Here is a 25,230-nt window from a genome sequence, read left to right as displayed (position 1 = left end):
ACAGATGTCATAATATTTTCATACCCATCTGGCCTAGGACAACTTATGCTCGTGATACATTGAAAACTATTTCAGTTCATGACTCATGGTAATTTATTAGGTGGCAAGACACCATTGAAAGAATCAGACCAAAATATTAGACAATTTAAAAACTCACAGACGTGACTGATTCATGTAACTTCTCCAAACACTATCCAGCAAACAGATAATGTTAATACTGAAACTTATCAGGCAAAAGTTATCTTGATCTTACATCAGATTCTCATAACTTATTTACAAGTAAATATGTAGCAACTAGAAGGGCGAATTGACAATCAGATCTTGGGTATTTAAGGGTTAAAGGAAGAGAACAGAAATGCTTCCTCTCAGCTACTGATCTCAACAATGCTAGTCCTTTACATACATTTAAGTTTCTGTCAGTTATAAACATTCAGTGAATTGATATTCCCACTCATAGCACTCAGAGGCCTTCTGACACAAAGGTTTGCTATACTAGTTCTTCTATACTAGTTCTTACTGTATTGTGTTAACCAAAGTTATGATATAATTTTGAGATGTAAGAAGATACCTAAAAGATTGAGAAATATATCCAAATCAAGATATTTATTTTATCCTGTTATAGTTACCATCAGATTTTTTTGAAAGAGAATCTTTCAGACCATCGAAATGTATGAGGAATTATTTTTTGTGAGACTTCTGTCAAACTTTTGATTATGAGGACAATTTTGTGAATAATAAAATTTAGTGTCATAGTTCATCTTTGTGTCGAGAACTCTTTTAGTTGGTGAAACTCACTTTTTCTTTTTTTCAATTTGAAGTATCAAATTGATTGATACATAAAGCACACAAAATATTTTTTGAGAGTTCCATGTGGCATCCATAGCGGATCACTATGCTATCATAAAAACCAAAAACAAAAACTATTGAAAACTGCTTTGTCACAATTGCTACCAAATTTGAGTCAGTTTTCTGGGTTTGCCATAATAAGTGAAAACTCTGAAGATAGAGTGTCTTGGTTATTTCATTAAAAGCAATTACTTTCCAAGAGTTTCTCTGCTAGGAGTGTTTTAGGCAAGCCATGTAGTAAACAGGTGAGCAGCACTGAACTTCTTTACTTGCGGCCGGAATTAAAAAAAACTCTACTGAACTTAAAACAATTCAGGAAACTACTAGAAAATTTGTACTAATTTTGCAACAATAGTTACCCTCATCCATAATTCACAGAGAATACGATAAGTATAGAACGATAACTACTTAGCAAAAATACATGCCTCCGTGCATAAACTTGAAGAAGTGAAAGCTCGTAGGCAAACCATTGGGGCCATAAAATGTATTTGAACAACCAAAAGCGGCACACTGCTTTCCTTTCTTTTTGGGAGAAAAATTAGCTTTATCGAGATTTCGGCTAGGACCATCCATTTTCCTTAAAAATCGAACAATTTTACCAATGCAATCACCAAAAGCGCTCACAGAGATTTAACGCGAGTCAACCCCAGCCTCGTTCTCACGTGTGGGCGGTTGCATTTCCAATATGGCGCTGGGAACTGTAAAAAGATCTATCGCGTAAAAAATACTTAACATAACAACATTATACACAAAAAACACAGGATTTTCGATCATGTATTTATTAAAAAAGAATATCCATACAACTACAATGAAAACAAACATAAGATTCACGTTTCTGATCGTGAAATTAATACCATTCGCACTGTTATCGTAGCTACGTTCCCTAGCATCAAGTGAATCCAACATGGCGTCTTTCTTCACAAGCAGTTTGCATCCATTAGAGTTTCGTTCTCCAGTCTCACGGTAGTAGTGTTGTTCAATAGATTGCATAGAGTATATGCAGTTTGGTTTCAGATTTCAGATTTTGATCTTTACAACAAGTGTACGTTTTTCAACGAAGACATTGGCATACAAGGCTTACAAGGCTTACAAGGCATACAACGCATTCAGGGCTTTCATGGCTTTCAAGCGTTCGCGACTCAATCCGTTCCAAAATTACCACTCAATAACATCTTTTAGTGTGGATTGGCCGCGAACAATACGACTTGTGTATGCGTCTGTAAGTATTCTGAGCTTTTGCGCCATAATGCTCCAGGTGATCGTAATCCAAACACGTTGAAATACAAAAAGGGTGACAAAAGAGTTTTACAAGCAAAAATCTCGTGGTTCGTCATGTGACCCGGCCCTGTCCGTGTATGACAACGTCAATCATCATCAAGATAACACGCGTGATCAGCATGTGAACACCTCATTGGATCACAGTTAGTTGTCATGGTATTGAGGGCCCAATGACCACTGGGTACTATTGCGCAATTTTTTTCATTTTGTGGCGGAGGAAAAAAAAAAAGACAAAAAAAAAGGCATTTTATGACTGGTCTACCACAGGTATCCCAGTAATGAGCCCAGGATTTCTGGTTAATGTCATTCTTTGTGTACAGCCCCCTGATCCATGACATCATTTATAAGAACATAGGTATGCGTAGCATGGCCGGGTTGAGATGGGACACTTTGTGTACATAATGTTTTCATTTTTGTAACAGAAAGAGAGCATAACTTTCTGATGGACGAAACTATCGCGTTACCTCACCTTGAGAGAAAGAAAAAAACTTAATTTATTTGAACACACACCACAGGCAGCCCAAGCTCCAGCTGCGAGATGATCATCTTGCGAAATAAGATTCATGGTGATTTTTTCGGATTTTCGTTATCTGGCGGTGGCATACCAGAGTATTTTTATGAGTTGTGTCGTACTTTGACTTTCCCCACAGGCTCGTCAAATTCAAACAAGGAGTGAAAGTACCAGATAATACTACACACCAATGAATAGTTTATTGGGTTATTTATGATCCAACTACTTTTTTCTCCGCCAAGTCTTTCTGCTCATTTCTCATAAGGCGGGAAAAGCAAAGTGGATAGAGAAGCGCAGCGTGTTGTCCAATCAACACCTTAATTTTAGGTGTTGATTGGACTCAGAGGCCCTGCCAAGGGATCTTATTATGATTAATATTATTTAAGGGCCCCTCCAGGGATTTTTGTTGCTAATTTGCCCTATCAGGCTCCAAAGGCCTTGTTTTGGGTTTTTGGTACGGTTTACCGTTGTGGGTCTACCCTTTTCTAATGCTTGCCGCATTGCCTCTTCAGTTGCGCTATTCGTTTTGTTTTTTGTCATCTTATTATTAACAACACTTTCTGCTCATTCACGTGATTTTGTATCGTATTGATTAGTTATCACCTGTAATTACGTAATCATTAGCACTTCGATCTTACTTAGAGCTCTTTTTTATTCAAAAGTTGCAAATAACTGAAGAAGGTCTCTGACCGAAACGTTTTTTATAAATATTTTCTTTTTTTACGTCAGAAGTTGTCCACCCTCGCATTTTTCTGAACTCTCTACGTATATATATATATATATATATATATATATATATATATATGAAGAGTAATTTTGACTTACTTATATAAAGTAGAAGCACTCCAATAAATATATATTTGAAGTAAAATTCATGCATATTTCTCTCCCGAAATTTGTAGTATTTGTGAGCAAGGTTTTGGAAATCAGTGGTCAATTAAGGTATAAAATGGCCTTGAGCGGTCTCCCCGTCATTCTCCACCGTGACCGTTTAATGCATAAAGAAAAAATTTCATGGAATATGGACCTGCTTTACTCAGTTTCAGATTTCCAGTACCTTAGCTAGAAAAATCATGTGAGCATTGGATAAGTACCGTTGCGATTGTGAGCCGTATAAGCCGGAGCTGTATGAGAACCAAAAGCATGTTATTATGAAGGAATCAAAAACCGAAAAAAAAAAAAACTCGAACGTGTTCTAGGTTCCTGTTGTGGAGGTGATCGTGCTTGTCCACTAACAAAATTATGTCACTACTTCACACTTAAAGAACGGAAGCTATCAAGAATCGAGATCTGAAAAAGCTGGTTCCTGCTAAAGTCGGCTCAAAATGAAGGTAAACGTAAATTAATACTAATGAGAATCAATCAATGAGACGAGGAGATAATTAAACTCTTCGTCCTCCTCTAGTTCATCACCATCGATGTTCTCTGTGTGTCTCATGACTGCGCTTATTCTTTCATCTAATTTTCCCAACCGTTCCTCCGTACAATTAAGGAGACTTTGAGAGTTTAAACAGAACGGTTCTGCGTCGGAACGACACATGTTGACAAAAGTTGTTTCGTCACAAAATAATCTAAATTCTGGTCCCCTTTTTCCTTCTTGGAATAAGTTCATGAAACGTTCCCCAATGAAGTGCGCCATTTCAAGCTCTTCTGAACTTTCTTCTGCGTTATCTTTGGCGTCAGTATAGGATTCGTTCAGGATAGATACCAACATATTCATAAGAATTATCGTCATCATTAACATGAACAAAAGAACAAAAGTTGGACCGATAAAAGGTTTATCTTTTCGAAGATCAGCAATTGGGACTGCCTTTCCTAACAGAAATTCAAATTGCGAAATGGCAGCATGCAGATAACTAGAGTAATGATAAACTACTCCTCCAAAAAGCTGCATTCCTGATATAACAAACGCGTTAAAAACTACGGCAAAGAAAACCAAATATGACAGTTGGTAGCCTACAGATTGTCGGAAGGACGAGAACAAGTATATGACATAAGGGTTAAAACGAATAAGATTTAAAAGCTTCACTGTAACCATAAAAATCGCGAGAGCAATAGAGGCATTTTCCCAGTTAGCCCAACTTAAAGCAGAATGAAAATGAATTATTTCGAAAGGATTTTTTTTAATTGCATTGATGCTGTTTAAGATTTTCTTGGATCTGATCATGTAGCACGCCACGGACATTGTAGAGGAGATGATCGTCAAGAAATCAACCATATTCCAGACAGACTTAAAAAATCCCAACCGTTGTCTGTAAAGGTGAAACAACATCATGATGAGGTAGAATAGCACCATTGCCAAGAATAAAAACTGACAGATGAGATAGAACATGAGACCCCCCGACTCCGTGCTGTACAACTCGAGAGTGTCCACCTTCATAACTGTGTAGGCTGCACCAGCCGCAATCATTTCGTAAATAAACGCTGCAATGCTAATTAAATTCGTATTAAAATTGAACGCTGCAAACTCCACAATTACTGAACGAGTATTTCGATCAAGCCATCCATGGCCGATGGTTTCATCTAAATCGCCACGTGCTGTTTGCTCATCATATCCCAAGACAGCTACGTAGCCACCTCCTCCGTAAGTGTTGTACACGGCTTTTACAGGATCAGTGTCCAGCGTTTCAGCTGTCTGGTAACGCCAGGGTTTTGGACAAATTCGAATTGCCTTTGGCCATGATATATTAAAGGGAAGTGGCCGCCAGCCTGGAAGACTCAACTCTGTTGTTTCCTCTATCTCTGGAGAATAGTCGTAGTAGCAGTCTGGTATAGTTGCAGGAAGTGACTTACAACGACCTTCAGAATACAAAAAATAGGAGTCATAGAAGTATGAAACGAATCGGGAAAAAGTTAATTATGTAAAAATAGTTTTGCAATTTATTCAAATATAATTATAATTAAACGCACTTTTATGAATTCTTAGCTGTCGCATCCAAGGTATACCAATCGATATGGACATCTTATTAGCGATGTAAACATCATTTGGCTCTTCGAGGCCATTATACCAGTCTTGGTTGTATACGTTTGGTAGAAACTGCTTTGCCAGCCATCTCGACAGTCTCTGGGAATCATTCACCTTAACACGGAACACAAAAAGAAGTTCACATAACTGGACTGAGGAACTAAATATTTACTTGTATTATAGGTGAAGTTAAATGAAAGGGATTGATATGTTATTCAGAAACTTAACATAACCAAGCTTCCACACTGCATTTAATATTGCCGCCTTTACTTATGTTAGCCTATGACGAGGCCTCTTCTAATCCAAGAAAGAATGAAAAGGATAAGAACTGAAAAAAACGGAACTAACATGAGCATTAGCAGGCTCCATTAGCCTTGTCTGATCAGTTCTCTCAAGTACCCGTCCCAAACATCGTTATTTCTATCATTATTACTACCTCAAATATCGATATCATCATCATTAGCGCCACTATCACCATCATAGCTGTATCGTTATTATCACTATCACTGTGATCGTTAATTTCATCGATTTTCAATTTTAAAAGATATAAAAAAGTGGTTCACACCAGATCAAAGCTTGCGAAAGTATTTTTCATCTCTGTTGTCATCAAGAAACGATTCTCATTCTTGTTGCCATAGGAAACTACTGACAGCAGAAACACAAATAACAAATGGAGGACAAATTTCCCTCGCCGTACTTGCTAACCGAGCCTCTTTTCTGCTTTGTATGCGCATTTTCTCCATGAGGCTCTGTTTAAAGCGTTCTTTAGGATTGTCACTCAAAATATCCACATCATCGTTTTGGAGTTCACCCTCTTTAACAAGTCCCTCTTCCACATCATCCTGTTTGTTTCTAGTCATAAGAAAGGAAACTAAAATAACTGCTAACATGACCTTTGCTGGCTACATGACAAAAACGTCTTGTCCATTGGAAATAAGAATGGAGGCCAGCCACTGCTCAGCGACTTCCTCACCCCACATTAAACTGTAAAATAACGTAAATGTTGCTGCTGTCATAGTGGTGAAAAAGCAGAGAAACCAAGCAATGTATACACAGAAATATGGCAGCATACAGCCTTGACCATTTACTTCATCGACGAGTTGTTGTGCTTGAAAGGAATCTTTATATTTGTCTTCTTTCTTCTCCTTTGTTCTACTAGACTTAAACAGAAACACAATCAGAACGTTTACAGGTGCAACTATTATAGCACTCTGTACTCCAACGACTATTTGTCTCCAGGAAAACTTGAAAGGTCCAATTTGTATTGCTCCTGCTGACTCCCCGCCGATATTATAAAACATGGCATTGGCTATCATTGCACTGAAGAGAATTGAAAGACAACACGACGCTCTTTGCACGCGCGTGAATGTACTACTGCACGCTTTACTGAAGACTGACATCCACAAATGGCTGTCAGCTATCTTTCTCCCAAAGCGCGATCTTACCTCCGCCGAAAAGGATGTAGCTGCTTTACTTTTTACACTAATTTCTATTTGCCCATCGTCTTTTTCGAGTGCGAGCCATCTATTTATGGGGAACACCCAGCGTTCTTCTGTTTGTCTGTCTCTGATTACCACTGTTTCTACAAACCAAGATGGACTTTCTCCTGAATTATCGTGCTCCAAAGTTATTTCGTTTAGATTTCCTAATGACTCATTTGTAACCAGAACAAAACCATTTATACTTCCTCGACTGAAAACTTCCTGTAAATCACCATATTTTTGAAGAGTGATGAGATCATGTTCATTGTTGTCTCCTTTTATGCTCATCAGTACGTTTGCCGTTGTAGCTGAGTCTTTCCAAACGCCAGTGCTGATAACCATGTCGTAGTAGTACGTTCCTTCTTCAGCAAGATTTATCTGTGGCGTTGGGAAAATCTGCGAAAACAGGTAATTACAACATAGCTTACCTTGTTAATCCGGTGGTGGTCCCATACAAATAGTTACATCATTAAGCTGATAGTGGGAGATAGAACTTTGTATTATTTTCCCCACCCAAACTATTGAAATGTCCAGCGAAAACACCTGCATAAAAGACAGTTTATTTTCAATTCATATCGCTTGACAGAATCTTCAATATCTTTGGATGTGAGGACAATAAAGAGATAAGTGTTAAGAAAAAGCTGCACCTTGGTATACAGCGTAATAAGAAAAGAAAAGAAAGGAAGAAAGAACGCGAGACTACTGATTTTTTCCAGTCATATTTCTCATCGTAAGCACTTAACTGTATTACTACTGCGGGATTATTTGTACGTAAATATTACATGCAATACTTAAATGCATACCTTGCTTTTATCTCTTTTGTCAGCCCTTCTTGCAAATATAAGAGCTACAAAGTAAATAAGGAACGCACATGCAATTTTCACGAGCACTGAAATGTTGCCCGACTCGCTAAGTCGAGCAAACTCCGTGAAAACTTTGTCGAAGTCAATGGGATTGGGAGCTTGAATGAAGTTTCCGCCGAAAGACGTCAGATGGTTGCAGAGACATTTGAGATACGTGGTGTTAGAGCCCAGGTCGACCTGCCAATGAAATATAAGAAATAGCTGCCATCAGAACATGTTTATAGATTTCATACCGATATTTAACTCGCTTTGTAGGGTAATGTGGTCGGTTCTCTCTTTTCTAAGTCATTCTTTGAAATCATAATTGGATTCATACTTACTTTGCAACCATCGGATGTCCATTTTTCCTCCTCTTCAGACCAATACAAACAACTTGACTGGGTTATGGTCAACGTATAGTTGACATCAGTTTGTGGGTTATACTGAGGTACAATCGTCTGAAGGATCCCTTTCGGAGGTGGATCTTTGACGCCAACGCATGATCGTCTCTGGCGACCATGCCCGAAGCATGACCGTCTCTCTCTGGAATTTTTGCTTGCATTTTTCGATTCTTCCAATAATAAACCTATGTAAATGTAGTTTGGTTCAGTAGGAAGTACGGTAATTATTCTCTCTTCTGGAATACACAAAGTTTCTTTGGCCTCGCTCTTTATAACATTTCCGCACTTTGACGTGAGCTTTAGCGTAAAGTTGAAGTCAGAGTCCTCCGTGGTAGGTCTTGACCCAAATTTCACAAACATCTTAACTAATGTCTCCTCTTTTGCCACACCCAGCCTGATGGAAACAGGTACATCTGCCAGGTCTGCGTAATACCTCCTCACAGTCAATTTGTTTGGCTTTAGAAAATAATGCTCTGATCCGTTGCTAGTATTTGAAGGAGGGATGGAAATAGGTATAGCTATTTCAATGTAATTATCGAGGTTTGAAACATTCAGTCTTGTTGCATTTTCCGTTTGAAGCTCGAGGCTAATGACACTGGACTGGACTTTCTTGCTGCTATTGTCCCAGGAGAACGGATTAAAGTCAGCACTTTTCATCTGCAAAAATACGGAGGTTATCCTCTTTCAACTAAAAGGCGTAATTTACTAACGAGACTATTCGCTCTGACGGAGGGCTGACCCTCGAAAAATCAGCTTTAGAAACTCTCCGAGGTTACCATTTCAGTTGATTAAATCACTATTTTCACACTCTAAGAATCAATATCCTGCTGATTTGAGGCAAAAATATTAAACGAAATTTATCAAAAGAGAAACTTAACCTGCTTCGATATATCTATCACGTATTATTTGACAATGTAGTGTATTTGGGAAACATTTTGGAGTTTAGGTGCATGACGTTTTCACAATTCTGCAGTAGATAATGTGTAAGCTATTCATTGTAACTGAGAAACACCAAATAGTGTTACAAGACACTTACTGATCAAAGCTATTGGATCAAATACAATTTCTGAGCAATGAGTGGCGTATGGAGAGTAATTTTAAACAAAAGGTTCAAGCTTTTGATGCAACGCTAAAAGCGTTGACGGACATTTTCAAATGACATCCAATTTGGAAATGCGAGGTTTCTTGTTTATCTACACTCTAAAACTCCTTACCTTTGCATTAATGTTTCCATCAACCATATTCCCAAGGTTTCCTGGAAGCTAAAATTTTGTTGGTCCGTCTTCCATGTTAAGACCCTTTATACCGTCAGCAGATACCTTCTTAATGGTCGATGTCAAGCCAGGCGTTTTCAAGACAAGATTTTCAGAGGGAACAAGACAGGTGAAAAATGTATTATTCATAGCGTCCAATTTTTCAGCAGCTTTTTTCACATTCTCCTGTAGTAAAAAAAAAAATCTACTGAAATTTTCCACTAAATGTGATGTCTGAGGAATGAGCTAAGCCTTGACTAAGCCTTTGCAAGTGTTATTGTTTAATACTGTCTATCGTAATAGCGGAGCTCGCAGTGCGCGCAGCGTAGCCTTATAATTATAGGAAATAGTAGGATTAGTAACCCATCAAGCCGAAAAATTTGGACATATGACGACCGAACGACCGACTGAACAATTCGCTACTTTTCATGAAGAACGGCATTGTGGGCATTATCTTATCCATTACGTAATGGAAGAGTGAAGGAGAAGGTAATGCGGAGGCGCAATTGTGTGAGTAACTTGGATACCCCATTAGCGTGCGCCAGGAGACGCCGTCAAAGGACAATAAAGTAAGCATAGTCGAACGCTAAACTTTATTGCAGCGTACCGCACAACTAGGAATAAAACGGAAGCCTCACGTAGGTAATATATGTAAGCCGCGTAAGAAAATAATTTGTAACCCACGTTCTGAGCAGGAATTCAAACTAGTGAGGTTGTAGTTTAACAGTAATTCTCAGTATTCTGCAATTTATGATCAACTCTCAAAGCAACAATACCGGCGGCGCGAAGATGTGTGTTTTACCCTAAGACCGAAGTAATGGCCTCTCCTAAAATTAAAGTAAAATGAGATTGACTCAGCGATGTTCATCTTTAAATTGATTATAGCACGGTCATTTGAGTTTGTCAATTTGTCATGTGAGAACCCGTCAAAAATCTGAGAATTAAATTACTGATCGCAAGTGTGTGGTGCAAAACATCTTACGGATAAAATTGTATTAGCCCTACTGCGGGAGGAGTGAATTTCATTTTTTGGTCATGGCACTTTTCAGCGCCATGTTTTCATGTTTTCTATTCGATTCGTTCGAGCTTCAGGAAATGACTTGTCTCACAAAACATGGAGTCACTTCCTATTCGTTCAACAACCCTATTTTTGCAGGGATGCACAGGGTTTGAAGATTGTGATGTATCTTTTAGCTTTTCAACTTTCAGCTTTGTATTAACCGTAATTGTTTACCGTATCAATTTCTCTGCACCCAAAAGTTGAAGCAGGTGAGTCAATAACCTGACTTCCTTTGTTTGGAATTGTGTTAAACTAGCTGTGAAAATTTCTTGAATCTGTCGTCGTATGAATGTTTGACTCAATTCCACCAAAACTGAATAAAAAGAAACTTAAAATTTATTTGTTCTCCTTTCGAGGTGTGCATCAAAATCATGTAGTCATTGCAGGCTTAAACTACAGGTTTGTAGTAAATCTGCATGCGCGTGTGTTTTCAAAATTAAAACCAGGATTACCAATATGTCAAATGACTCTACTACGTGCAATACAAATACAGGCAGGAGTTAAAAAAGTTTATTTGGCTTTTTCATTAGTACACATTTCCTTTTCTGAGAATCTTATTTATCCGGCCTGTGCCGAATTCTGATTTTTCAACCAAATTTTATATTCTTCTGAATATTCTTAGATCTTCTAGTATCAGTTAATATTCATGCATTAAAATAATTACCTGAATTCTTGCAGATGTATCGCACATCAATTTTCCTCTGATCCTACTAACAATTTATTGTGTGTTAGGTTTGAAATTGGCTATAAAAGTATAGTCAAATTAAAGTTTTATGCACAGCCTATACATCAGTTATTTAATAAAACATTGTATCCTTAAAACTAGTTTATCAGAATAAGAATAAGTTACTAGGCACAAGTTTGGTTTTTCACGATGATAGTTTCCAGGTTTGAAAAAAAAACAGCCTATAAAAATCCTCAATTCCTTTGTCCTGATAGCCCAACCTCATCAAAACATTTGCAACAGGAGCGATTAGCAAGTTAATGATACAGATAAGAAAGCCTATTCCCACGCACACCCTGCCCAATCCAAATAACTTATTACGGATTGACATTTCAAACATGGTCTGAGATGTAAAACCATGTATTACCGTATTTATTCGCCTATAAGCCGAGCGATTTTCCCAACAAATTAAACTGAGAACAGGTAAATTCTCGCCAAGGTAGGGGGTTCGGCTTATAGCCGAGTATTTTCGCCAAAAAAATTTACGGGTGCTTAACAAGATTCGAAATTTGACAACATGAAAAACTGGCCAATCAGAAGCGGTCATTCCCACGGTTTGTGTAAACATTGCAACACGATCTGACAGATATCAGCTGATCGAAGCTTTTCATTGTTTTAAAGAAACGAAAGAGTTACCTTGACTCCTCTGCTCTGAAAACCAGTCCAGTAGTGTTTGATCCAATTCAGGATACTTTGGCGAAAAGCAGCCCATCGTCTTTCGCTTTGCTGACATTTTAAGCTCACCATTAAACAGGTTCGCTTGATCTTTTCGCCAGCGACGCACCATCGATTCACTGATTCCGTAATCTCTAGCGATCTAGAATGATCTATGTTTATTCATAACCTACTTTTTGGTTGCATGTTTCCCGAGAGGGAACTCCTTTTGTTTTCGGTTTATGTTAATTCATCTCAGTTAACGACACGCGTGGAGTAATTTGCAATTATTAGGTCTCGGCTTATAGCCGAATGTTTTGTGTTTATTTTTTCTTTCAATGCAACAGCTGCTGACATGAAAAAGTTTAGGGTCTAGGCTTATAGGCGAATAAATACGGTATCTCAAATTTTTTGCATGTCTTTATTGTTGAATCCTAAGCCTCTCTTTGTCATCAAGTTTTAATTATGATATTTTTTGTTCTAGCTTGTCTTCCTTTAATTCAAACCATCGCAACGCGAGAAACATGTTAGATAAATCATATCAAACTCATGGGGTACAAATAGTCTTAACATGAATGTAGTGACCACGCCCACTTCAACACCCCACTCAAATCGAATGTAATTTTCGAACGTTTTACCATCGTGCGGATTCTCTACGGAAAAAGCACTCAATTTACCTCTGAAATATTAAACTATAATATTGTGGCTTTCTATTTCGCTAATTTTCTAACTTGAAGGTAAAGTTTTTCCCTCGTCATTTTTACCTTTTCTCCGAGCGGTTGCGTGAAATTAACAAGGCGTTTTTGATCAAAACACGACCGAGCGAAGGGTCTCGGGCGATATCTCTTTTACGCAGGCGCAAATTAAAAATGTACTGCCAGAATCAAAAAGAGGAACAAATTTCCTTTGTTTTGATATGTAAAGTGTCGAACAAAAAGCAGATTTACCCTCGTCAAATGGCGTTTCAAAACAGCTGTATCTTCCTCCTTTTGATCTTTTCCTGTTTTGTTAGCGTGAAAGCAGTAGGAGAGGGATCGGGAAATTCAGAAAGCGCTTCGGGAGTTAATCTGCCTTCGTTTGCTTACAAGATAAACAAGTAAGATTTGTGAAGTTCGTTGAAGTATGAAGTCTAAATAAACGCTTTTTTTTAAGCTTGTTTGCTGGATTTTTCGTAAACTTCCTTGATTAATTTTTCGTTTCAGCTTACTAATCTATACTATTTCAAAGCAATTAAAGACGAAGACGGAGAACCAAAAGTCGGTCCTTTCAACAATCGTAAACAAAGTGTTTGAACAGTCAGGTATACGAGGTGTAATAATCAATAGCCGCATATCAGAAGTCTTCAGAAAGAGAAAAGGTAAAAAAAATGACAGGTTCAAACACAAGTGGAAAATGATTTTTGTTTTTAATTTTCTAAGCTTATCAGAGGAGGTTGGAATGTTAGGGAAAAACGCTGGGGAAAGCAGTCATACCTGGCGACTGAAAGAGAAGATATAAGAGAAGCCCATACGGTTCTGGCGTATTGTTTCTCTGACTCACCGTTCTCACGTATATACTCTTCAGTCGATCGGTGATGTCGATTTCTCGTCTTAGCGCGAAGTGGTTTACCGTCGTATCTTTCAATTTTGGCTCATTTTCCCAAACCGAAACTAAGCGTCACGCTCAATATAATTTCGACTGATGCTTGCGTCATACACGTCATCTGAAGTAGAAAACACTCCCTTCGACATCAGGAAGAACAACGAAGGTCGTTAGCTGCTTGAAAATACCGCTGAGCAGCATGCATGTGTTGATCACTTTGCAAGTTGTGAGAACATCTTTCCCATCCCCCCCCCCCCCCCCGGACTGGTCCCTAAATCCCCTTGAAGAAACTCTTCTACAGCCTATGCTGAAGAGTTTTATTACAGTTTTTATGGTAACGAAGGGATGGAAAATAAATTAACAAGAGCTCCCCTTTTAGGCTTGGCTAAATCTATATCTTATTTTTAGGGGTCACATATTTTTGTTTGGATCACACAATTTCATCTTCACACAAACACTCTCATCCTCCTGCAAATAATTGTAGAAGTTAAGTTTGGCTTGTACAGGGTGGCATAATACAACTCACTCTCGTTTACTTAATTTCGTGAATTTACTTTTGTCATACCTTCTCAGATTCAGTGCTCTTCCTTGAATCGACTTTGAATTGACTTTAGTAGTTCTGTTGTGGCATCCGTCAGTTTCATAGTTTCATTCTTAAGAAAGGCATTTGATTGCGATCATAACAATATTCATGTGTTTTCTGATACGTCGCAGTTTATGTGTAAAAGAGGAAAAGTGAAGATTCTTACCGCAGAATTACCGCAGTCATTACAAGATGAGGCTTCTTGGTTACCACCTGCTAGTTTTACTACACTCATTACCGGCTTTATGGAAGTGAACTTCTCCACCAACGTACTTGAAATCTACGCCGGAAAATTAAGTATCTAAAGTTTTGAGGAGTTAAAAACGCTTACAAGGGATAACTAAATTTTGAAATTGATACTTCAGATTAATATCAACTATACAACAGCTAATTTGTATATAAGTGTATGAGATGCTTACTTGTGGATGACATTAAAAAAAACAAGCAGATTATCGGGAAAAAAAGCATAGAAACAAACAAATACACAGCTCTCCACAGCTAATTTGAAAAAAATATTACACACGGTAAGTAGACCCACTAGTGTTTTGGTATCTTGGCCTAGCGTTTGCCCACAATTTGTTTCCTCGTTAGCTGATTGGAGGACAGTAATAGCAAGTTGGGAGGCTTGACTAATTTCACCCTTCTTCAGAAACTTATCCAAGTCGCTGTCATCCCCAATGACAAACCCTTTCAACTTGCTAGAAACTTCTTCTATCTGTGAACGGCAAGGATCGAGTTGGGTCGATGGCACCACCTTTTGGAAAACAGGACAAGTGTAGAAGGCTTTAATACATGGGGGAATAGAGTTTTCTTTTTACAAAAATATCTTGCGCCTTTCGACTGGTTCAGCAATCTCAGCTTGCTGAGATTCACCTATACTTAAAACGAATTGTGGTCACTAAAGTCACTAAATCAACAAAACTACTTTTTTTATTGTTTTGCGTTGATTCGTCTTTTCCTTCTTCCACCCTTTTTATCCGCCTACGTCTGTGCTTTTCCCAGTACTCGTGGTTCATCAACTTTATTGTACCTGTACCTATTGTACATTTGACGGTCCTTTCAGAGAAACCCTCTTCTGAGGCGTACAGTTTTATTATTATCTTTACAGAGAGCTTCTTTACAACAGCCACACCAACAGCATTCTTACTGATAACGTTGATGGACAGCTGATAATCGTTTTCCGGTGATCCAGAGGGTAAGACTGTTGAAACAGATTTTGCAGAGGTGCCATAGGATATTGGCTCGTCTCCGACGCGAAATTCGTAAGATAGGGGTTTATTTTTATCTTTCCATTCAAAGCATTCAAATGAAAATTTTGTTTCCAAAGAGAAACCTACAACGGCTGATGGCACGCAATAGCCACTGTGGGGCTGTCCAGCTGTCTCAAACTCCAGCACTGCAAATCCTGCTGTCCCACCGGGGGGTATTACAGTCAGGTTCAGGGCGTATTTCGAGCTTGACTGCAAGGATTTCTTTTTGATAATCATGTTGGTTGCATTTATTGCAGTTGATGTCATATTGGGTAAGATAGCTATGCGCCCCAGTTGTTTTGAATCATCATTCAACCTCATTAATTGCCATATATACTCAGAACCAATACAGGGAGAATTGAGACACTCTGATGTCACTCGAAACTTGTTCGAAGCAGACACTACTTTACCACAGTCTACGAAACACCTGCATGAAAATAGGAGAATTAAAGTAGATTGATTGTTATAATTCATTTTGCATCGATCTGAGGAGAAAACAATAGTAGCAACAACAATGATCTACAAAAGAGGTCAATTTCCTGACACACTTAACATTGCTTAAGGCCAAGTCAACATAGGCCTCAGCTTTGCGTGTGATTGGTTGAAGGTAGAACAAAGCCACTGTAATCAGCAATTTGTAATGTACTCTTAAGGGTTTAACAAAACGGAACGACTGTGTATAGAAGACGACTGAAAGAGAGGAAGAATAGAATAAAACATTTTAAAATACCTTAAGCTAACTTGAGGTATCTCACCAGCTGCTATCTCAAAAATAATTTCGGCGAAATGACTTCGATCATCTCTGGACACTGTTAGTCTGAGAACGTATGGGTGTCTTATTTTAAGCCCACGAGGGTTAATTTCTATGGATGTTAGAGTTACGTCTCCCTTAAAGAACCAAAGCAGTTATTGCTGACGGAAGTATTATCTCCAAGACGATAACAGGACCAGGTTAATTTCAGCCCGCTAGAGTTTCCAGGACCAACATCTCCATCATAGCTAAGGGATCCATCCACTGTAACAGCGTCTCTAGAACCCCAAAGAACGCTACTTCCTCCATCGATTATGGCTCGCAAAGGAGCTGCAATAACTTTGATAAAGCCGTAATCAAAAGCCTTGAGAGTTTCTGAGGATGCTGGATCACCGACTCTAATAGACACAGTAAATGTTACTAGATAGTTTCCAGAAGGTACGGATCGCCTATTTATGTTCCACTGTGCAGTTCCTTGACTAACTAAAGTTCCCACTGGTGATTCAGAAGCTGCCAGCTCCTGTTCACTGATTAAACGCCATTCCATGACACTTTCCAACACAGGTTTATCTGGAAGATCTTCGATGATTGCCTGATGGATACTTTTTTCAGACCGCTTGACAGTCGTTGCCAAATATTTGTCCTTGGATATATCCCTAATCGTTACTGGGAAATCTCCTGTTGATCGAGATGCAATGAACTGGTTAAACGCATTTTTATGAGTCAATCACACTAAAGCGAGATAACCTGTATGCCTCGAAGGTTTTTTCTTTTCATAGGCGTTTGTAGGGGGTTACTATCGGTTCTAGTTTATGATGGTCAAACGAAGAATTATCTCACTTACCTAAGGGCTCACAAGAAATACCGTCTCCTCGGTAATCAGTCCTACACTCGCAGGTGAATGATCCATTATTATTGTAACAGTGAGCTACACCATGGCAGTTGTGCGTTGCTGTGGTACACTCATCAATGTCTGTGGGATTGTATTTTTTTAGTTCAAAGTTCTAAATCGTGACCACATACCATACAGTATCATGGGTAAGGTTAATGGTTGTCCTGGAAAACTCAAGGGGTGGTAAAAACCTCCTTGGAAATCATGCCGATGTAAACGGTAAAAAAAAATTTTATTTTTCCTGTTTGTATTTTTGTGCTCTTCATTTTTTGTTTGTTTGTTTATTTTTTTCTTTTATACGGCTGGCTATCCTGCTTTTTTTGGTGATTATTTAGTAATTATGGGCATGAACTGCATCGACAAAGCCACAAAGACTTTCAATGTCGAGACATCTCGATCAAAAATATTAAGGAACACTGTATATGGTTGCATGGTTGTAAATTAAGTATTTATAATGACTATCATACCAATACATGTCACGCCATCTCCTGAATATCCTTCAAAACAGGTGCAGTTGAACCTGCCATAAGTGTTTCTTTTATACGGCTGGCTATCCTGCTTTTTTTGGTGATCATTTAGTAATTGTGGGCATTAACTGTATCGGCAAAGCCACAAAGACTTTCAATGTCGAGACATCTCGATCAAAAATATTAAGGAACACTGTGTATGGTTGCATGGTTGTAGATTAAGTATTTATAACAACTATCATACCAATACATGTAACACCATCTCCTGAATATCCTTCAAAACAGGTGCAGTTGAACCTGCCATAAGTGTTGGAACAATCTGCTTTGGCATGACAGTTATGCGAGGCATCTGTGCATTCATCAACATCTGCCGCCAGGGAAACGTAATCAGTTCGTGTACACAAACTATAACATCTTGAGAACTGTAACTTTTTGCGTGGAAATGGAAAAAAAATCACATTTTCAGAGACTTTTTGAGCTCTGGGATGAACATAGGCTGCCAAAATATTTAAACGAAGTTATCTATTGAACTTTTTTTCCCTTTTTTAGTCGACAAAGATAAACAAGCGCCCAATAGCAGGAGGGAGGACAGAGGGTATGAATGTTTTACCTGTGCATAGACGTCCATCTCCTGTGAAGCCTTGTTTGCAACTACAAGTAAATTCACCCTCTGTGTTTTCACAATCGGCATCTTGGTGACAGTCATGGGCTCCATCAGTGCATTCATCGATATCTAAAAGAATGATAACAAGCTAAGGGTGGCGTAGATTGATATCGCTAATACCTCACTCTTATCAATATCTGTTCAATAGAATGATGATTTCTTGACTGAAAAGTTTACAGCTCAAGTTACTAACTCTACATTAAAAGCAATCTAGCGCTACAATTGAGGAATTGTAGCGGAGTTCTGCCATAAGTGGGACTTTCAAGTTCCTTCCGTTCGTTTTAGGTGAACATTGTTAATAATTTTCGAACAATCACTCCGTATTCTGTATGAGACAAGTTGATTTTTACCTTTGGTCATACCACTTACCTTTGAAAGATAACTCCACAACAGAGGCCGATTATGTATAATCAATTTTTTCCTCTTGTCATTGTTCTCCTAGTCTCCCCCTTCCCACCTCCCCCCCCCCCCCCCTCTTTTTTTAGCATCTTGAGAAGTTTATTTAGTCAGCTTAGCATACAGAAATCCTTGGGTTTCTCGAAATAATGTTGCGGCTGTAACACCAGTAGTTCCCACCACCTCTTTCAAGCTTTTCATTTTTACCTATTGTTGTTTTTCTTGTCCAAATATGGTATGTTGTGAAACTTGCATATAAGGAGACCTCATTACCATTTTAAGCGTGACGCTTCAGGGAACCTGGAGAGATGTAAGTCAAAATGTCAAAACTAACTTACCGCTACAAGATACACCGTTGCCAGTAAAAACCAACTTTACAAGAGCATGTAAAGGCTCCAGGAATATTGGTACATGTGGCTTGTGAGTGACAATTATGGCTTCCTGTGGTACATTCATCGTTATCTAATGACAAGGAAAAGACAACAAACCAATAAACAATTTGTCCTTTCTAAGACAAGGACAAAGCGGATGGTTAAAAGAACTAATGAGGAAATTATGTCAATTCCTAACCGTGGGAATTCCATGAAATTATCTTTTTAACTTATTTAATCGGAAGATGGGAAAAATCGCGATATAATCGATATCGGACAAAACCTTATTCTGGGCAGAAATCAATCGTAAAGGCCATCCCCTTTAGTCCTTTAGCGTCATTAACGACCAATGGCTTTCCTTCCAAAGTATTTCAACTTTCTCGTTTCATTAGGATTCACTTAAAATCTAAAATGTGAAGCTTTACTCAAATTTGCACTAAGTACGAAAACAAAAAACAAACTATCAAATGGGAGGGAAAAATACTATTTTTCGATTTTTTTCTAAGCGATGAAGCTCTAAACCAAACTTCCTAGAGGGAAGTGACTACCATCAATCAATTTTATAGCCCACATACCTCGACAAGGAGTGCCTGAATAACCAGATGGACAGATACATGCAGTTGAGCCAGGATTGGTAGAACATGCATCGTTCTCATCTGTTGAAGACGAAATCATTCTAACAAAGAAATTACTTAATGGCTTTATGCCCAACTAATCATGAGTAAACCAAATACTAAAGCGCCCACGTGTACCCACAAGCATCATAAGTGCTTCAATTTTCATACTAAATCAGCACTGATAAAGGTACTTTTGAATCTTACCAAAACATGGTATGTCCACAGTTTCGTTAGATATTGATAGAATTACCTAAATATTATAGGAAAAATTCCATAAAACAGCTTGGGACGCCATGATTGTTTTGCACTTTTATTTGCCTGGGTGTTCTTTATTCGTCAACTTGCTTAAGAACAATTAAAACCGCATAAAGAGAAACACTATTTTTAAAAAGAAAGACCAAACCATATCACTGGAACTTAGAGCCGCCCGTATCTCTACTGTATATGTAACCTTTTCAACTTGATTTTGTTTTACTTCCCAATTTTACAATTAATGTAAGAAATTTGGATCAAAGCAGTATTACCAGACATCTATTCTGCCCGGAAATGTGGACATTCAAGCCTATTTTTGCAATAAATGGTACAACGTGTAATATCTGACCATTTTTCTTTCTCGAGCTGTCCTTTACATTCCCCTACACCCCCCTTACCCCACCCCCACGCGTTCCAAAGTGTATGAACACCAATAAAAACGGGGTGGCGGAGAGAATACCAGTTTACCCCGTAGGCAACCTCCAGCCATGAGAAAACAGTATCCAGTTAAAGATTTAGTACTCTATCTGATACACTCGAGCTTTCCATAGATAATGTACCGATTGAAAAAGTTTCCTCTGTGAATTCCCTTGGAATATATATCGGTGAAAATTAAGCGTGGTATTCCTACGTTGATAAACTGTGTAAAATGACCATAAAGCCATAGAGCGAATCCACTCGACTTAATGTAAACAACTCACTAGTTTAGTCTCACTTTGATTACTGCGGCCTAATCTGGGTAATTGTGGCAAAAAATTATCTAACAAGCCACAAAAACTACAAAAACTGTGCTGTGCGTGTAATAACTTCATCAAACTATGACGTATATGCCGATTTCTTGTTTCACAAACTCAGTTGGAAAGACTTGAAATCTCAACCTTAAATTCAGAAAGCCTTGATGGTTTTCAAGTCTTTTTAAGGTCTGGTTCCCGAATATCTCACGTCTAAATTTATAAAGTGAAATGAATCAGACAATCCTCTGAAGGACTTGGTAAACAAACTTGTTTGCCTCTTTCCAAGAACTAACTACATGAAAATAGCTTTATTTATAGCGGCGCAATCCTTTGGAATCGCTTAGGGCCTGTAACATAAGAGAGTCTGGTTCATAGAACAAATTTAAACACCTTCTCAATCATAATTATTAAACACGGCATCCCTGGAAATCAAGATTTTAAATGGCACATTGTTATAAGTTAAAACAATGTTAGGATTAGGATTTTTAGGTTCTTAGGATATTAGTCATTGAATTGGAATTTTTTTTACCTGGTGGTTTTTTTTACCGTGTTCAAATAATCATTAAATAAATTAATTAAAATAAAAATAAATAAATCTGCACACAAAAAAAAATGCTATATGCAATACAGCTAAAACAAATTATGTTTTTGATGTGACACTTACCATTAACACCACAATACCGTTGGAAACATGTGGTGGTTGATTTCAGTTTGTAAACGTAGAGTCCACTACAGTTACGTATATCCGTCCCAGGGTAAGACAAGAACTGACAACTTGACTTGTGATGCATATATACTGTTCTCGTGACCTTCTGGTAAGCTATAGTGGGGTGATCGCCGCCACCTATCCAGCCGACCATGCGGCTGTTGCAACTTTGTCTTGGAATACAATGAGTAGCCATCATTTTTCCAGCAGGACCCTGGAAGCGGTACCAGCCGCCACTGGTAAGGTTCTTATCGCATGAAAGAGGATGTCCAGTACTGCTCCAATATCTGCCCGGCTCATTTAAAACATTGTACGATTTGCATTCACCTGGGACAGCACCACTTCCTGAGAGAAAGTAATAGAAAATGACGCAGCACGCAGCACGACAAACTCCTGAGGGACAGCATCACAACCACCTACGAGAAAGCTAGCACCGACGCCGCCAACATCATCGACTCACAAGCAAAATCTATCGCCCAAGAGCTCAACATCGACAACCGCACAGAACAAATCGCAAAACAACAAGCTTTTATTACCCTAAAAGACCATAAAGACAACTTCGCCAACCACCCTACATGCCGCCTCATAAATCCCGTAAAAAGCGAACTCGGAAAAGTCGGTAAACTAATTCTCGACAACATCAACTCGAAAATCAAAAAAGTGACAAGGCTCAACCAGTGGAAAAACACATCAGATGTAATTAATTGGTTAACCAACACACCCGACATGCAAAAACATTCGTTCGCCTCGTTTGACATCGACAGTTTTTACCCATCCATCACAGAATCTGTTCTCTCTAAAGCAATTTCATTAGCCAAGAATCACACCACAATCAGCGACAAAGAAATCGACATAATTATGCACTGCCGGAAATCACTTTTATTTGACAACGAGACTGCCTGGACCAAGAAAAACCACAGCAGCATGTTCGACGTAACTATGGGCAGTTTCGACGGAGCGGAAGTTTGTGAGCTTATCGGACTTTTCCTCCTGAACAACCTTATAGCGAGAAATACGGCAAAAACAACGCAGGACTCTACAGAGACGACGGGCTGGTACTTCTAAGAAACGCAAGCGGACCACAATCAGAATGGACTAGAAAGGACATCACACGAGAATTTAAGAAACAAGGACTGAACATTTCTATAACCACAAACCAAAAAATCTGCAACTATCTCGACGTCACCCTAAACCTTACGGACGAACCCACTACCTATACAGAAAGCCCAACAACGAAACTCTCTACATCGACACCAATTCCAACCATCCGCCAACAGTAATAAAACACCTACCAGCAGCCATCGGCCGAAGAATCTCCGACATTTCCTCAAGCAAAGAACTCTTTAATAAAGCCAAACCACGCTACGAATGTGCACTTAAACAAAGTGGACACGACGAAGAATTAATCTACACTGAACGCAAGAAACCTGTAACTCGCACCGTACAGAACAGCCGCAACAACACGCAAAGAAACATAATTTGGTTTAAACCACCCTACAGCATGAACGTACAAACAAACATCGGCAGAGAGTTTCTGAACGACTTGAATTGAATTTAAAATTCCGTCTGATGAACGCTTAGGCGCGAAACTCAGAGTCACAGAGAATCGATGCGTCCTCTTTAATTCTTTAACTTGTGTATACTTAGCTCTGCTACCACAGCATTGAGCATTTTATGCCAAGGTAGACTCTACCCCCACATTTATTTATTTATATATATATTTATATATATACATAAATATATATATAAATATACATATATATATATATATATATATATATATATATATACTGAATTTAATATAAGTTTCAACATTAATAACAAAAAACATGGGAGAAAAAAGGAGGAATATGTTTCATGAAAGCATAAACAAACCTGCGTTATTTAGGGCTGCATTCATGACCAATGTCATTAATCTGAAGGAAATGAAAAGAGCCACTTCCTAAAAATGAAACACCGAAGGTCATTATGGTTATCTATCTGACGCACAACTTGATCGGACGAGTCGCTGGATATGAAATCAAAGTTTATCTAGTTGACTTTAAAAATTCCAATGAAAGCTTATTTAATATTTTTTCTTCATTTAATCCGGCGAAACGTAAAATCACGCACTTTGAAAACAGAAAACTCACGTTCGCTCCATAAAGAAATGTTAAAGTTTCCATGCTCGCTTGATTTTGGAAGTCTTAGGTACAATTTCATCTGTCTATCACCAACTGAAGAGCAATGATTCTGCCTGACAATTTCTACAACGAAGCTTCTTCCAAATGGTAAGGAAAATGATAAATTTTTAACCAGCGCTTTTGAGAAAAGCAGTGCAAGTATTTTCTAGATCACCTCCTGAATGAAATGTTTTAAAATCATCAGTTAAATAAAGTAGGAAACAATACATTGGTATGGTTACAGCGTGTAGGGGGCATCAACAAAATAAGATTCATTGATTTAAACACGGTTGGTTGCCTTTCATCTTTTAATTAACAGCGACACAAACTCCCTGGGCAGTTATAAAAGGATGGTAAGATACCACATGTTTATTTTTATTATATTAAGACCCCTTCCGTTTACGTTATCACACAAGGACTTTGATTTGTAATAATTAACTTAACGATGAGCTGACTGAAAACCTGTGAAGATATTCATTTAAAGGGAAAATACGGTCCACAAAAAGCTCAACTAAATCATAAGTTCCTAAAATACATTGTACTAATTGGCCACTCATTTGAGCTTAAAATATGTTTGTTGCGATTAATCCCGTTCCCTAGAGTGACAGTTATTTCATTAAAGAGGACGGCAGTGCCCAAGACGGATTCATTTCACATTGCTGACTGAATAGAATGAATTATTAGTACAGTTTCAGGAACCCAGCTTCGGTGTATTATCGAGCTCGAGTCATTTGGACTTAAGAACAGCCCTGGTTGCCAACAAGTAAGAAATGATAGATCATCCTTCGTATGCGTAAACTCTGATCGACAAAATTCATTAGAAACTCTTACTTTCCATAATTAATTAATTAATGCAGACAGAATGCAGGAGTTGTTACGAATTGAATTTTGTTTGTTTCTAGCTTTAAGCTTTAAGTTGCAAGTGGTGTTGTATTCTTTCGCGCTTAGAATGAGCCTCATCGGAAGACTTTCCATTATAAACTGTTTTAAGTGTTGTGACTTGTGTGAAGCAGAGCTTCGTTATTTACGACGCGCGCCAAAGAGTCTCCTCTGTCAACCGATGTTTACCTTAGAATTTACCGCTCTAAAAATCAACCTAAAATCGTACTTTCAATTTCTTTTGAAAGCATCAGTACTGGGTATTTACGCCAAGTAGCTAGTTGGAAGACATAAGTTATTGTTGTATAATTTTTATTGTGTCCACTCGTATATAGGAGCCTGCTTAGCGAAGAATAATTTGTGTTTGCATGTTGCAACCGCGTTTGCCCGGTAATTTGCCGGCTATGTGTTCTATGGCGATTGGTTTTTTTCTCGTTAGAGTTTGCGATCGGTGAGATAAAGATAGTTTATTTAGTGGACGTAGTACAGATTTGGGAAAGACAAGATATGTCTATCCAATGCTTGGGAAAAGCGTACCAGGTTAAAAATCGGCTTTGATCATAGGGGGCGACTTAGAGTTTACCACACATGGTCTATCACCATTTGAGCTTCAATTTATTCACTTCCAATAAGAAATACATATACATATTTTTTAATTAAAGGAATAGATAAGATTAAATTTTATTGAATATAAAAAAAGCTAACATAGCTTTCAGTTTGAAGCAAAGGTCAACAAGGACAACCTGAAGTCTTTGTTTTGGTAGTTGTTTTGGTTTTCAGGAGTTGGCAAGCCACCCTCGCGCATTATTTTTGTTAGCCATATTTTCTTTAACATTTCACTTTCCGGTAGCTTGTGGAAGCTTACGCCTTTATCTGTGTTATTTAAATAATTATTTTGAGATTCAAGCAT

At 38.2% G+C, this 25,230-nt stretch overlaps 1 pseudogene; it reads right to left on the bottom strand.

Moving 5' to 3' along the window:
• Positions 1-3,983: 3,983 nt before the first annotated feature.
• Positions 3,984-22,602, bottom strand: LOC136282558 (polycystin family receptor for egg jelly-like; annotated as a pseudogene).
• Between the last annotated feature and the right edge of the window lie 2,628 nt (positions 22,603-25,230).

This window comes from Pocillopora verrucosa, chromosome 7, assembly GCF_036669915.1.
Source record: "Pocillopora verrucosa isolate sample1 chromosome 7, ASM3666991v2, whole genome shotgun sequence".
NCBI lineage: Eukaryota > Metazoa > Cnidaria > Anthozoa > Scleractinia > Pocilloporidae > Pocillopora > Pocillopora verrucosa.
Note: the sequence above shows the minus strand (reverse complement) of the source record. Positions and strands in the feature narration are given on the sequence as shown.